This window comes from Thalassophryne amazonica, chromosome 14 (genome assembly GCF_902500255.1).
Source record: "Thalassophryne amazonica chromosome 14, fThaAma1.1, whole genome shotgun sequence".
NCBI classification, from domain to species: Eukaryota; Metazoa; Chordata; class Actinopteri; order Batrachoidiformes; family Batrachoididae; genus Thalassophryne; species Thalassophryne amazonica.
The window spans coordinates 47,560,405-47,575,938 of record NC_047116.1 but is presented as its reverse complement, the minus strand read 5'-3'; the positions used below and the strand labels follow the sequence as shown (position 1 = coordinate 47,575,938).

Sequence of the window (15,534 nt, the reverse complement as noted above, 5' to 3'; positions counted from 1 at the left end):
AAATCACATTGTCATTATGGAGTATTAATATGTAACATAACAAACTGTGGAAAAAGTGAAGTGCTGTGGATACTTTCCAGAAGCACTGACACACACACACACACACACACACACACACACTATATGAAACATATTATTAAAACTGATTACACTCTATGCTGTTCCTCATTGTAAATAAGAATTTATTCAAATCCAGATCTGACCTTTCTTGCTGTGACCTCGTCTGTTGTTTTCTAATAACGGTAGATCAGGAGTATGAGGGCTGTCCGTAAAGTATAGGTCCTTTTTATTTTTTTCAAAAACTATATGGATTTCATTCATATATTTTTACGTCAGACATGCTTGAACCCTCGTGCGCATGCGTGAGTTTTTCCACGCCTGTCGGTGACGTCATTCGCCTGTGAGCACTCCTTGTGGGAGGAGTCGTCCAGCCCCTCGTCGGAATTCCTTTGTCTGAGAAGTTGCTGAGAGACTGGCGCTTTGTTTGATCAAAATTTTTTCTAAACCTGTGAGACACATCGAAGTGGACATGGTTCGAAAAATTAAGCTGGTTTTCAGTGAAAATTTTAACAGCTGATGAGAGATTTTGAGGTGATTCTGTCGCTTTAAGGACTTCCCACGGTGTGAGACGTCGCGTTGCGCTCTCAGGCAGCGTCATCAGCCTGTTCAAGCTGAAAACCTCCACATTTCAGGCTTTATTGATCCAGGACGTCGTGAGAGAACAGAGAAGTTTCAGAAGAAGTCGGTTTCAGCATTTTATCCGGATATTCCACTGTTAAAGGAGATTTTTTTTAATGAAAGACGTGCGGGCGGATTGCAGCGTCGGCTCGCAGCCGTCGCGACGCTCCGCCGCGACGCTCCGCCACAGGAAAAACACCTCTGTTGGAAGCCTTGAGGACAAGTTGGAACATCTCCAGCTGATAAACAATTTCTCATATACTCACTCCACTGAAAGCCATCAAAAGCCGCCTGGATTTGACAAATGGTTATCAACACGGAGGTGTTTTTCCTGTGCCGCCGCGCCGCGTCGGCTGCGTCCCAACGCGCGGACCCGTCCGCACGTCTTTCATTAAAAAAATCTCCTTTAACAGTGGAATATCCGGATAAAATGCTGAAACCGACTTCTTCTGAAACTTCTCTGTTCTCTCACGACGTCCTGGATCAATAGAGCCTGAAATGTGGAGGTTTTAAGCTTGAAACAGGCTGATGACGCTGCCTGAGAGCGCAGCGCGACGTCTCACACCGTGGGAAGTCCTTAAAGCGACAGAATCACCTCAAAATCTCTCATCAGCTGTTAAAATTTTCACTGAAAACCAGCTTAATTTTTCGAACCATGTCCACTTCGATGTGTCTCACAGGTTTAGAAAAAATTTTGATCAAACAAAGCGCCAGTCTCTCAGCAACTTCTCAGACAAAGGAATTCCGACGAGGGGCTGGACGACTCCTCCCACAAGGAGTGCTCACAGGCGAATGACGTCACCGACAGGCGTGGAAAAACTCACGCATGCGCACGAGGGTTCAAGCATGTCTGACGTAAAAACATATGAATGAAATCCATATAGTTTTTGAAAAAAATAAAAAGGACCTATACTTTACAGACAGCCCTCGTATATTCACTTGCAATATGTGCCTTGTGCTTCAGTATACACAAAGTCTGACACACAACTGTGTTCATGTGCTAGCAACTACAACAACAACAGCAACAAAAATCGGTTATTTCAGGTATTTATCTCCTGTTCCATTTATGGCACCTTAGCAAATGGGTAAGCAATCATGATGTGCTCCACCTGCAGAATGCACTGCCACCACGCATCAGCAAGTGGACCTTTATGCAAAGGGTGTTGGGAGGGGAGGGGGGTGTTCCATCCTCTTTTCCTCCAGCTAAGCCCCTCGCCTGCACAGTGAGCAGGACACATGAAGAACTTGTGTATTGTGAACACTACCTGACTGAGCTTCATGTCAAAGGCTGTGATTACTTATGTACATGTGATTTCTTATTTTTTATATTTTTTTAATAAATGTGCATAAATCTAAAAAACCCCCACTTTTTTACATTGTTATTATGGGGTACTGTGTGTAGAAGTTTCATGGAAAAAAAATAATTTCATCTATTTTGGAAATTTTGGAATAAAGCTGTATGTAACATAAAATGTGGAAAAAGTGAAGCGCTGTGAATACTTTTTGGATGCACTGCGCTTGTAGTTACAATAAATTTTACGTTTAATCTGTAAAACATCAAGCCTCAATTACATTTCTTTTTCAAAAGTGCTTGATAATGAATCTACCATTTTTTATGTATATATTGGCAGATATATAGGTATAGTAAATTTTGTGCTTCCTGATATTGTGCAGGCTGCCCCCCAAAAAATTCTAATGGTTGATCTGTTATTATTATTATTGTTAATGTTGTTATTTTATTATGATACTGTATTGAGATTATAATGATTATTAGCAGTGCTGTTTTAATATGCGCTGCAGGCGAACATTCCTGATCAGTGGGCAGGTTGTCCTCGGCGGTCACGTGATCCTCCTGAGCGTCCTTTGCGGATTCTGCGTGGCGCGTCCACTTCCACATTGTGGACCAGCACGACTGCTGACGTGCTCAGCCGCAGTCTCTCTTGCGTGTAGTTTTCTGTGGGTGCGCTGCTCTCCGAAATCACAGGTGAGTGGATGAAAGCAGCCTTTAAAATCACGAGAAATCCACTTAAAGCAGCGCGTCTTGAGTGGGTATAAACAGCATCAGAATGAGGCGGAGTCGATGCGCGCGCGTGTTTGATGTGCAACAAAGGCACGCGTGCACGCGTCGCTTGAGCGGAGTGGTTTGAGACCTGATACAGTGCTGGTTTATTCAGTTATTTTGTTCCGTCTGTGGAGCAAAAACAAATCGATGCAGGTGTGCTGCTGATCGCACGGCGGCGCTGTGCGGTCAACTGGGGCTTTATTGTGAGCAGGTCGCTGCAAACTGAATCTTTACCAACTCTTTATTGTGCAGTAATGTGCTGATATAGCGCACGAAAATACTCCGTCATTGTTAAAAGAAGCTGTGTGGCTCGAAACTGTGAGGTTCACGGACGAGTTCAAGTAAAGGTCACCGAGTAATAATGACTCAGCAATAATAATAACAAAACCTCATGCTGAAGACCAAGTTCATTTCTGCACTCTAAGAAATGAAACACATGAGTTTTAAATGTAATTAATATTATTATATATATAATATATTATATATATATTATTATTATTATTATTATTTTCAATGCACTTGAAATTGTTAATTTTAGGGATTTAAGTAATAATGTTTCATTTGATGTAATTAATTTCAACTACAATATTGTTTTGCACTTAATTGACAGTGTTATGTGGAAAAAGTTACCTTAACTTTATCAATTAAATTCAACGTTTTATTTCTTAGGGTTTGCTATGAAATGCACTAAGTCGTGAATGTTAAACTGTAGCCTACATCATAATTATGAGATATAAAGCAGTCATTTTTTTATGCTGAGTCATAATTATTACAACTTGTCATAACTGGGAGATGCTGACTCATGATTACAAAGTTATATGTTAAACAACTAGGTTATAATTATCACACAGACATGTTATATCATAAATGTGTGAGCCCAATTGTGTAATAATGACAATATGTCATATTCTGGCATAAAAAGTTACAATTATGAGTGAGTAAGTATTGATTGTGAGGAAGTACAAGACAGTAATAATACTGAAATGCTTGGTGATAATTGTAACATATTAAGACATAATTATCAACACCACAACACATTAATAATTACCTCCACCAGTGCAGTTGGAGGATGTTTTCACCCCTGTTCGTTTGCTTGTGAACAGACAATTTTTCATATATTGTTATGAAATTTTTACTATTTTACTATTATATCCATGTCCTGATAGACAAGAACTGATTCAGTTTTCAAGGTCAAAGGTCAAAATCCAGAAAATCTTGGAAAATTACAAAAAAAAATCACTTTCTTTAACATTGAACAAATTTCCAAAAATTTATAACTCTCTCAACAAAGATCAAATTTCTTTCATATTTGACAGTGTTATGTAAGAAAGTATCCTTTATCAACTGACAAAGCTTGATCTGATCGAGATTTCAGATTTTGTGGCCATTTAAACTTAAAATCAAAAACCCCATTTAATTATATTTTACATTATATTTTAATCAAACATGCCCCAATCACTATCATATCTGAAATTGAGGCGCAGACTGACACTTACTATCACCTGACAATGTTTGATCTGGATCTGATCTGGATTGTGGATTTTGTGGACTTTTGAATTTAATATTGAAAAGCCCATTTAATGTATATTTTACATTATATCTTAAACAAACATGCCCCAATCACTATCATATTTGAAAGTGAGATGCAGACTCACATTCACTATCACCTGACAAAGTTTGATCTGGATCTAATCTGGATTGTGGTTTTTTGTGGACTTTTGAATTTAATATTGAAAAGCCCATTTAATGTATATTTTACATTATATGTTAACCAAAAGTGCCCAATCACCATCATATTTGAAAGTGAGGTGCAGACTGGCACTGACTAATACCTGACAAAGTTTGATCTGGATCTTATGACATGGTTCAAGTACTGAGTTACATTTTACTGACATAGAAGCCAAAATAAACTTTCTTATAACACAATAAAAATACTGTTTCTAGCTGAACAAAATACTTATAAATATATAATCAAAAGAATTAATACAAATCTTTATCCAAAAAAAAAAAAAAGTTATGTGAACTTAATCGAAGCTACGAGGGCTGTCCGTAAAGTATAGGTCCTTTTTACTTTTTTCTAAAACTATATGGATTTCATTCATATGTTTTTACGTCAGACATGCTTGAACCCTCGTGCGCATGTGTGAGTTTTTCCATGCCTGTCGGTGACGTCATTCGCCTGTGAGCACTCCTTGTGGGAGGAGTCGTCCAGCCCCTCGTCGGAATTCCTTTGTCTGAGAAGTTGCTGAGAGACTGGCGCTTTGTTTGATCAAAATTTTTTCTAAACCTGTGAGACACATCGAAGTGGACATGGTTCGAAAAATTAAGCTGGTCTTCAGTGAAAATTTTAACAGCTGATGAGAGATTTTGAGGTGATTCTGTCGCTTTAAGGACTTTTCACGGTGCGAGACGTCGCGCAGCGCTCTCAGGCGGCGTCATCAGCCTGTTTCAAGCTTAAAACCTCCACATTTCAGGCTTTATTGATCCAGGACGTCGTGAGAGAACAGAGAAGTTTCAGAAGAAGTCGGTTTCAGCATTTTATCCGGATATTCCACTGTTAAAGGAGATTTTTTTAATGAAAGACGTGCAGGCGGATTGCAGCGTCGGCTCGCAGCCGCCGCGACGCTCCGCCACAGGAAAAACACCTCTGTTGGAAGCCTTGAGGACAAGTTGGAACATCTCCAGCTGATAAACAATTTCTCATATACTCACTCCACTGAAAGCCATCAAAAGCCGCCTGGATTTTACAAATGGTTATCAACACGGAGGTGTTTTTCCTGTGCCGCCGCGCCGCGTCGGCTGCGTCCCGACGCGCGGACCCGTCCGCACGTCTTTCATTAAAAAAATCTCCTTTAACAGTGGAATATCCGGATAAAATGCTGAAACCGACTTCTTCTGAAACTTCTCTGTTCTCTCACGACGTCCTGGATCAATACAGCCTGAAATGTGGAGGTTTTAAGCTTGAAACAGGCTGATGACGCTGCCTGAGAGCGCAGCGCGACGTCTCGCACCGTGAAAAGTCCTTAAAGCGACAGAATCACCTCAAAATCTCTCATCAGCTGTTAAAATTTTCACTGAAGACCAGCTTAATTTTTCGAACCATGTCCACTTCGATGTGTCTCACAGGTTTAGAAAAAATTTTGATCAAACAAAGTGCCAGTCTCTCAGCAACTTCTCAGACAAAGGAATTCCGACGAGGGGCTGGACGACTCCTCCCACAAGGAGTGCTCACAGGCGAATGACGCCACCGACAGGCATGGAAAAACTCACGCATGCGCACGAGGGTGCAAGCATGTCTGACGTAAAAACATATGAATTAAATCCATATAGTTTTTGAAAAAAATAAAAAGGACCTATACTTTACGGACAGCCCTCGTATATCTAACCTTGGCAGTAACTAAGTTTTACAGACCTATGAGACAGCGGTCTCACCATAGGTTGCTTAAACTAAATTAATCAAAACATATTAACTTATTTTCTTGAAATTCTACAATATTTTAGTCCTGTCTCAGCTCAGACAGTGCCATATGGTAGAGGTGCAATGTATTTTCATTGCGGGAAGCCCTGCTTGCATCAACTCTATTCTCAGCTAGGAGATCAACATTTGAAGACCTAATCCTGCTGAAGGTTCCATTTCCAAACCACTGCACAATGACAGTATCATTGGTTGACCTGAACAGTGTGCTTTTTCTGTAGTGAGCAGGAACATCATTCCTGGTGACAGATATAACTTTTCAGAAATAGATCTAAACTCTCATGACATACACCATGTTTTCAAAAATACCTCTACAGCACCACCGTGAAGGTCTTTATAAAAAAAAAAAACAATAATCGCAAAAAATACAAGAGATGCAGAAATCTAAATACAATCTCATTAATTGACATATATTTGGCAATAGAAAGATATGTTTTTCATTGAGCTAGGATGAAAATCTTTTGAGATTTTTGTTTTTTGTTTTTTTACACAGGGCAGTATTTTTTCACGCATTCAACTTCTGATATGGCTGGCTGTCTACTTTGTGACATAAGCATGCTGTATTTACCAATAGATAAAAAATGATTATTTTGTGTATTAACATATTATGTTCACAATGTTTGTGTGAAATATCAAAATTTTACCATGAATAATTTGGAGTAGACAAGTATTAGAAGTTCCGCTTTTGGCTCCAATGTCTAAATTTCTTTTTTTTTTTTTCATTTGGCAATGATTTTCTTAGACAAATTGTAATGGAATACCTAAAAACTGGAGTTTTGAAATTTTAAATATGGTTTGTGAGTTCCATGCAAACTTTTTGGGTGCCTATATAAATAGAAAATATATAACAGGGCAAAATATGTGGCACTGTCTGAAATTTTCAACTAAAAAACAGCAATTTCATGCAATTTTTACCATATATCAGTACTTTTTTAATAGTATTAAGTCACTTTGGCTGGTCCCTTGTTTGCACTCGGGGTCGCCACAGCAAATCCAAGGGGGCTCTGCATGTTGAATTGGCACAGGTTTTACGCCGGATGCCCTTCCTGACGCAACTCCACATTATATGGAGAAATGTGGCAGGGGTGGGATTTGAACCCGGAACCTTCTGCACTGAAACCAAGCGCATTAACCACTTGGCCACCACCCCTGCTTATCAGTACTTTTTAATAACAGTATATTTTCATGACTAAAGAAAGGTTATAGATTGAAAGCCAACTATTTTCCGCTAATAATGCCACAAAAATGAAACAGATAGCTAAAAAATTGGTTTCCTGAGATTTTTTTCATGCCCATGTCAATAAAATGTAACTCAATGCTTGAAGCTTGTCTTATCCGGACTGTGGATTGTGTGGACATTTAAATTTGAATTTGTTCCGTCTGTGAATTTAGTATAGAAAAGCCCAATTGGTGTACATTTTGCATTATATCAAACAAAAGTGCTTCAATCACTCATTTTCTGTTATGGATTTATCTACACCACCAAAATTGAATGGAGGTTCCATTTTATGCCTGTTTGTCTATCTTCCAGTTATCATTCGGAAACCAAGTGCCAAAAAGCAAAGACAAATTGTGTATAGCAGAGACAACCAATGTTCTGTGAAAAGTGTCTGAAAAAGAATTCAGAAACTGAAAAAAGTTGAAGAAAAAAAACCTGACAACACCACAAAAAACTTTGAGTCAAGTGCAGGAACTAAATATGTACTCCTGACATTTGATCATATCTAATTTATCTTAGGAAAAGCTACTTCTAACAGGACATTGGCTTTAATTCCAACAGATCGATTCACACATCCAAAAATAGATTTTATATATATATATATATATATATATATATATATATATATATATATATATATATATGCACTTCTCACCAGCATTGGAACAGCGTCTCTGAAGAAATGACGCTGCAGCTGGGCCGTTGCCCTGTTTCCGAGGGTGTGAAAATGATAATTTCTCTATATTGTGGGCACACTGGTTCTGAAGCAACACATCCAGAATTTATTCATCAACCTCTATCAAAGACATTTAAAGATGTCAATCATGATGACCGGGACTCTTGTCCTCTGGTTTTTTTTTTAAATTTGTTCCTCATAACGTGCCTTTTTCCATGGGTCTGTACACAGCAGATCGTCCACTGTTGGTCTGTGCCATCACTCATAAAGCCATCATTAACTACCAATAATTCATTAATTTGCTGTCAAATGCCAATATATTACTGGTATTATGTTGCATAACTAGACAATTATGTAACAGCTCAAAAAATGGTTTTATTAAAACTAACTCTTCAATATTGGATCAAATCGAATTGAATCAAAATAATCAATTCTGAATCTTAAGAATCGGAATAGAATAGATTCTTGAAATTTAAATTGATATACAGCTCTAATCCCAACTACTGACAGGTGCCTTGATAATTAGATACGTTATTCACTTCACTTGTGCAGTGGTCACAGTGTTATAGCTGGTAGGTGAAAACCAGCACTACTTTGACTAATAACCACCAGGTTGTCTGCATACTGCACATGAGACAGCATGTCACCAACAGTACACCCTGTTTTACAATCAGGTGCATGAATAAAGTATTCATGTACAGATTACCCCACTTAGCATCACACGATTCTCACATTAAATGTTGCAGAAATGTAGTTGCCTCGTTTCACCAGTGTAGACTAGCAGTGGTGGGTACAGATAACCAAAAAATTAACTTCAGTAACAGATAATCAGATAACTGAAAAGTTATCTTTGATAAAGATAAACTGCTAAACCATCCAAAAACATATCAGAAGTTACAGATAACTGATAATTTCCAGTATTGTCTCTGGTACATTTGCAACTACTAACAAGCTGAATTTGAGTTTTAACACCACAATCGCTTTTGGAAGCATCAAAAGTGACAAAAGACCCAAACAATGAGCCCACACTTCTATGTTTGACCATGCTGCCACTGCTGGAAGCTACACGGCTACAGCATAGAAGCACCCTGAGAGCAGCCACAAAGCCCAGCTCTCTACTAATCACAATGCTCCGGTCAGGCAGAGGTCTTGGAAAATAAAGTCATACTGACTTATGGTTTGGTGTGAATACTGATAGAATAACTCCATTAATACTGATTGGTTCAGTCATTCATTATGTAAACCAACACGTTGATGTGACGTGTGTCGTATGTTGGTGTTTACAGATAAATGTGCTTTTGTAAAATATTCCATTTTTTATTTGCAAAAACAGGCATTTTTACGGAGCCCTGGAAGTGTCATCGCAAAATGTTTTGCATGTGGAGAGAATGTGCGCTCATTTTATTAGTTTTATTATTTTTATTATTAGTTTTATGATGTGCGCATGTTTTATGATGTTGTAAAATGTGCACTCAATATTGTCTTGACACATAAATGTTGGCTTTACATTGTGCGAGTTATGGCCCTTTTTCAGATGATTTTTCATTTGAGCGAGAATTTTTTGGACCGAGTTTCAGGTTAATCGCGCGTCCTGCATCATGTAGTGTACATGGAGTAACAAGCTGCGTTTAACATCTAACAACCACCTCCTGATAGCCGATCGTATGGTCGAATGAAAATCAAACCTGTTTGATATTATTCTGGTCGGCCGTCGTGAGGGTATCCTGCTGCTGAAAAGCTACAAGCATCCAACCACTCGCACTCTGCATGTGCAAACACCGCAGACCTGTCCTGTAATGTTTTTGTTGTTGTTGTTGTTTTTAAACTTAATTTGTAAAAAAAAAAAAAAAAAAAAAAAGAAGCCATTTGCAAAGCCAAAAAGTTGATTTGACAACCATCTGATATAACCGGGGTCAAAATAAATAGAACACTGCCATCTACTGGTGCCCAGACGCTTAGTACTTAGGGCCAATACTGCCATGAACACTATTGGCCAGGAGATCACAGTAGAGGCCTTGAAAACTTGCCAAAACAAAATTCCAGATAATCCGTGTCTGCTACATTTAAGATGCGTGGAATTTAACAAACGCAAATACAATAACATCTATAAAACCAGAGAATATATTCACGAGAGTTTTAGGCACTAGAGTTTAATGCTGCTGTCCGTTGAGCCTGAACAGAGTGTCTGAAATGCATTTGTGCTGTCATGAACGTACTGAGATTACCCTATCCTACCTATAATGCACTGCTGGGCACAGCATGTGCTCACAAAACCTTAAAAACTAAAACATATATCTGATATTTTCACTTTATAAAACTTCAGACATGACAGTCATTTTAAATAACTTTTCCAAAATTAGTTTGGTTAAAATTTAAAAATGTATGCCTCTGAATGACTTGGGTGATATTGCCAGTGTATCAGTATGGTGTTAAAGAAAAAAAAAAAAAAAAAAAAAAATATATATATATATATATATATTTATTTTTTTTTGTGACTAGTTCTCCTTTGCCTGCAGAGGATAGAGTGGTTTCTCCTGAAAGAGGGTAGAACTATACATCTGTTAAGAAATTTTTTACAGGTATGTGCTCAACTGATTTTAAATTTTAAAAATGTTTGCTGCTGTTCAGCTTTGTTTACTACGTTATCGGTCTAAAACTTATTGGACAAAAGTTTATCGGAAGATAATTAGTCCGATAATGGTTTTTAAAGTTATCTAAAAAGATAATCCGATAATGAAAACATTATCTTCGATAATTATCTGTTATCAGATTATCGCAACTGTGCCCACCACTGTAGACTAGTGAACATACCAGTATGCATGAATTGCCTCAGTTTGCAAAACAGATTTCAGTGATTAAATTTGTTAAAGGGCTGAATCTGTGTTGAGAGAGCAGGTGAAATGTGGCCAAAATCAGATTGTTTTTGCTCATATGTGACTCAAATCTGTTTTTGTTTTTTTTTTTGTTGTTGTTTTTTATGACAGAGTGAACAGCACAAGTTATATGGAATCTAATTTTTTGTATCACTTCCATATATGGTCCTGAATTGGATACTGGTCCTTTTTTTTTTGGCAATGCCGCTTCAGCTGGAATTCATGCAGCTTTGATGACACTGTTGATTGACGTTTGTCACAAATCTGTGCAGGTGGTTGTCACGGAGCAAATATCTTCACGCAAATATCTGCCGATGCCCTTGACATCCTGAAGTTGTGGATGAAACCTAGCTCCTGGCTTCGGACAGAGCATGTGAGGGATGAGAATTTCCACTCATCACTCACCAAGCTTTTTACACTCGCACTCCACAGTTAGAGACACTGCAGTCAAGTTTCACACCACACATTGTTTGCCAGTAAGTTCAGGATGGTGAACACTTCACATTATAATCTCATATTAGCCTCATTAAAAAGAATAATGTGAACAGGACAACAATAAAATCATATCTGAGTGGTAGATTGGAGCTGAGCCTAAAAAGTCTGCAGTGTGAATGTGGTGTTACAGGCATCAGTAAAGCCAATTAAAAGAATTGTGAGTGCTGTGTTATGTTTTCCTGAAAATCCAAAGTTATTGTCTGTGGAACCAAAGACCTCCAAGAAATGCTTCACCAAAAGTCCTTTAATTGATCTTTACACAGGGAAGGGGTAAGGTTCGACCTTACTGGTAAGGTTAAACCTTACTTGTGTGAAGTGCCTTGAGGCAGCTTTGTTGTCATTTGGCACTATATTAATGAAAATAAATTGAAATTGAAGGGGTCTGTCCAGCAGTCCTGGTGCAGTCATGAAATTGCGTTGAATGCCACATGATGCCAAAGAGGCAAGGTCCCCTCTGTATCCTCTCACAAACTGCCATGATTGCAATGGTCACTGTGAAGTATGAAACTGGACTTGATTTCCACAGGCGAGTCTGCAAACCCAGAAGATGCACAAATACCACCCAGGCCATGCAAAAACACATGGCAGAGCACCCCATGACTGCAATGACAGCAGATCATCCACTGTAATATGATTGGAGTGACATGAGTTTGAAAGTAAACTAAGAAAAAAATGCAATATCATTTTAATACCACAGCCAGTAGGTGCACAATGACCGGGACTGTGTGCTGTGAGTTTTATGAAAAATGTTAATTCTATAAAGCGCCATTATAAAATGCAAAATGAGTTCATCAGAAACTTTTGTGCATGTTCAAAACTGAGCGGAGATCAGGTGGAGAGCGTGGTCTTATAGTTTTCCTGTGGCTGATGGTTCATTGTAGGCTTCTAAAAGCTACGGTGTCAATTCAGCACAAGCAGACATGCACATGCAGCTCATCTGTCACCAACCAAAAGCTTACATCACATCAGACGCATAATCTGCACCCTGGTTACTGTTACGATGCCAACCTGTCACAATAACAAACTAAAAACCTTTCACCATGGAAGACAAAATGAGCTAAATATTAAATGAATCCTGTTTCCACAGTTCTGTATGTGCACATTCAGTTTGGATTATGTGTGCATATTTTTTTCACCGCCTTGTAGCAACACCCGCCTGAAAACACCTCGCTTGGAACATTTTAATATATAAGTAGGTACATTAAGTTCACTGTGGCCTCACCACACTTTTGTCCTTTTTTCAATGAATTGTATAATCCAGAGTCTGACGCCAAGAAGACAAGAAGGGCATGGGATCATTTCCCACCTGTGGCCTTTCTGTGTGGAGTTTGCATGTTTTCCCCATGTTCATGTGGGTTCCCTCCAGGTGCACCGGTTTCCTCCCATTTTCAAAGACGTGCAGGTTAGGTGGATTGGAAACTTCAAATTGTCTGTAGTTGTGCGTGTGGGTGTGAATGTCTTTGTTTGTCTATATGTGACCTTGTGACAGAGTGGTATCTTGTCCAGGGTGTACCCCACCTCACAATCCATGACTGCTGGGATAGGCTGTTGCCCGCACCCCCCCCCCCCCCACCTCCCCGTGAGCCTTAATTGGAGTAAGTGGTTGAAGATGAGTGAGTGGGTGAGTGAGTGTCTGCTCTCTCGCTCTGTCTCTCTCTCACACTCTCACTCTCACTCACTGTGCATAAATAGAGGAAATACAGTGGGTTGCAAAAGTATTCAGCCCCTTGGTATTTCACACATTTTAATTTGTTTATGGCATTTTAAATACAAAAGTAAACCAGACTTCTCAATATAAAAATATCTAAAATTATCTTCCTTAAACTCAAACTGAAAATAAATCTCTGCAACCTGATATAAATTAATTAAAAATATAAAAGCCAAGATGATGGGTTGCATAAGTAATGGGCCCCTTTGGTATAATACCTGTAAGTAATCAGTTTTATTGCCAGTTTTCTTCAGATGAGTCAGGGGATGGATACATGAACATTTCCAAGTCCCTGAATATGTCTTGGACTTTATTTACATCAGTTATGAAGAAATACAAACAGTATGGCACTCTATGGTAAATCTGTGTGGAGTAGACAGTCCTCAAAAACTGAGTGACTGTGCAAGAAGGTGAAGAGTGAGGAAAGCGACCAAGACACCCAGACAACCCAGAAGAAGTTATAGGCTGCTCTGGCTGTGTTTGGAGAAATTGTGGATAGTGCATGGTTTGCATTTAGTATCCCCTGTTATACAGCTTCTGTTGTGAAAGTGTAGTGACACGGACCCACAACAGGGGGCGTAAATGAATGGACAATGAATGAGCCGAAAATAGAACACTTTACTGTTGTGAATGTGCACAACGATATACAGATGGTTACAGAATTTGTATGCAGTCAATCTACAGAGGCTTGTCGGGGTGTCGGGTGTAGAAGTCGGCCAGAAGGGCCAGGTCCAGGATGAAGCTCCTCTTCACCCAGGAGCGTTCTTCGGGTCCATACCCCTCCCAGTCCACCAGATACTGGAACCCCCGGCCCATACGACGGACGTCGAGGAGCCGGCGCACTGTCCACGCGGGCTCCCCGTCAATGATCCGGGAGGCAGCGCTGGTCTGGGAGCACAGAGGGGTGAGGTGTGGTGTGGCTTGATCCTGGAGACGTGAAAAACATGGTGGATCCGCAGTGAAGCTGGGATTGGAGCTTCACTGCGGCCGGATTGAGGACTTTGAGGATCTTGAAAGGTACGATGTATCTGTCCTTCAATTTTGGCGAGTCCACCTGGAGGGGGATGTCCTTCGTTGACAGCCACACCTCCTGCCCAGACTGGTATGCAGGGGCCGGGGAATGCCGGCGGTCTGCATGGGCCTTATCCCTCGTCCGGGCCTTCATCAAGGCAGAACGGGCGGTGTGCCACACCCGACGGCATCTTCGCAGGTGGGCCTGGACCGAGGGCACACCGACCTCTCCCTCCACCACAGGAAACAATGGGGGCTGGTACCCCAGACACACCTCAAATGGGGAGAGGCCGGTGGCAGAGGACACCTGGCTGTTATGTGCGTACTCGATCCAGGCCAGATGGTCACTCCAGGCCGCCGGATGCGCGGAGGTCATGCAGCGGAGGGCCTGCTCCAGTTCCTGCTTGGCCCGCTCTGCCTGTCCGTTCGTCTGTGGGTGATACCCGGACGAGAGGCTCACAGTAGCCCCCAGTTCTCTGCAGAAACTCCTCCAGACCTGTGAGGAGAACTGAGGACCACGATCCGAGACGATGTCAGTCGGTATCCCATGCAGACGCACGACGTGGTGGACCGGGAGGTCAGCTGTCTCCTGGGCCGTTGGGAGCTTCGGGAGGGCCACGAAGTGGGCCGCCTTGGAGAACCGGTCCACTATCGTGAGGATGGTGGTCATGCCCTGGGACGGCGGGAGGCCCGTGACAAAGTCCAGGACAATGTGGGACCAGGGGTGACGAGGCACTGGGAGCGGTTGCAGAAGTCCTTGTGTCCTTGAGTGGTCTGCCTTGCCACTGGCACAGGTGGTACAGGCCTGAACATATTCCCGGACGTCGGCCTCCATGGACGCCCACCAGAAGCGCTGCCGAACCACTGCCACGGTCCTTCTCACCCCTGGGTGACAGGAGAGCTTGGAACCGTGACAGAAGTCCAGGACTGCAGCTCTGGCCTCTGGTGGGACGTAGAGGCAGTTCTTCGGGCCCATGCCTGGGTCCGGGCTCCGTGCCAGGGCCTCCCGGATGGTCTTCTCCACGTCCCAGGTGAGGGTGGCCACGATAGTGGACTCAGGTATGATGGATTCCGGCGGATTCGACAGCTCAGTTTTGACTTCATCTTCATGTACCAGGGACAAGGCATCCGACCTCAGGTTCTTGGTCCCGGGGCGATAGGTGATCCGGAAGTCAAAATCCCCAAAGAACAATGACCAGCGGGCTTGTCTGGGGTTCAGCCACTTGGCGGTCCTGATATACTCCAGGTTCCGATGGTCTGTGAAAACCATGAATGGCTCCAAAGCTCCCTCCAACAGGTGTCTCCACTCCTCAAGAGCCTCCTTCACTGCAAGAAGT

General features: G+C 41.1%; 1 protein-coding gene across 1 annotated transcript in view; it reads left to right on the top strand.

Annotated features, from left to right (window-relative positions):
* The first annotated feature begins 2,408 nt into the window (after positions 1-2,408).
* Positions 2,409-15,534, top strand: part of slc4a3 (solute carrier family 4 member 3) — a 147,274-nt gene continuing 134,148 nt past the window's right edge. Inside the window, exon 1 of the mRNA XM_034186203.1 lies at positions 2,409-2,662. The gene's annotated coding sequence lies outside the window, so the exon portion shown is untranslated. The remainder of the gene's footprint in view (positions 2,663-15,534) is intronic.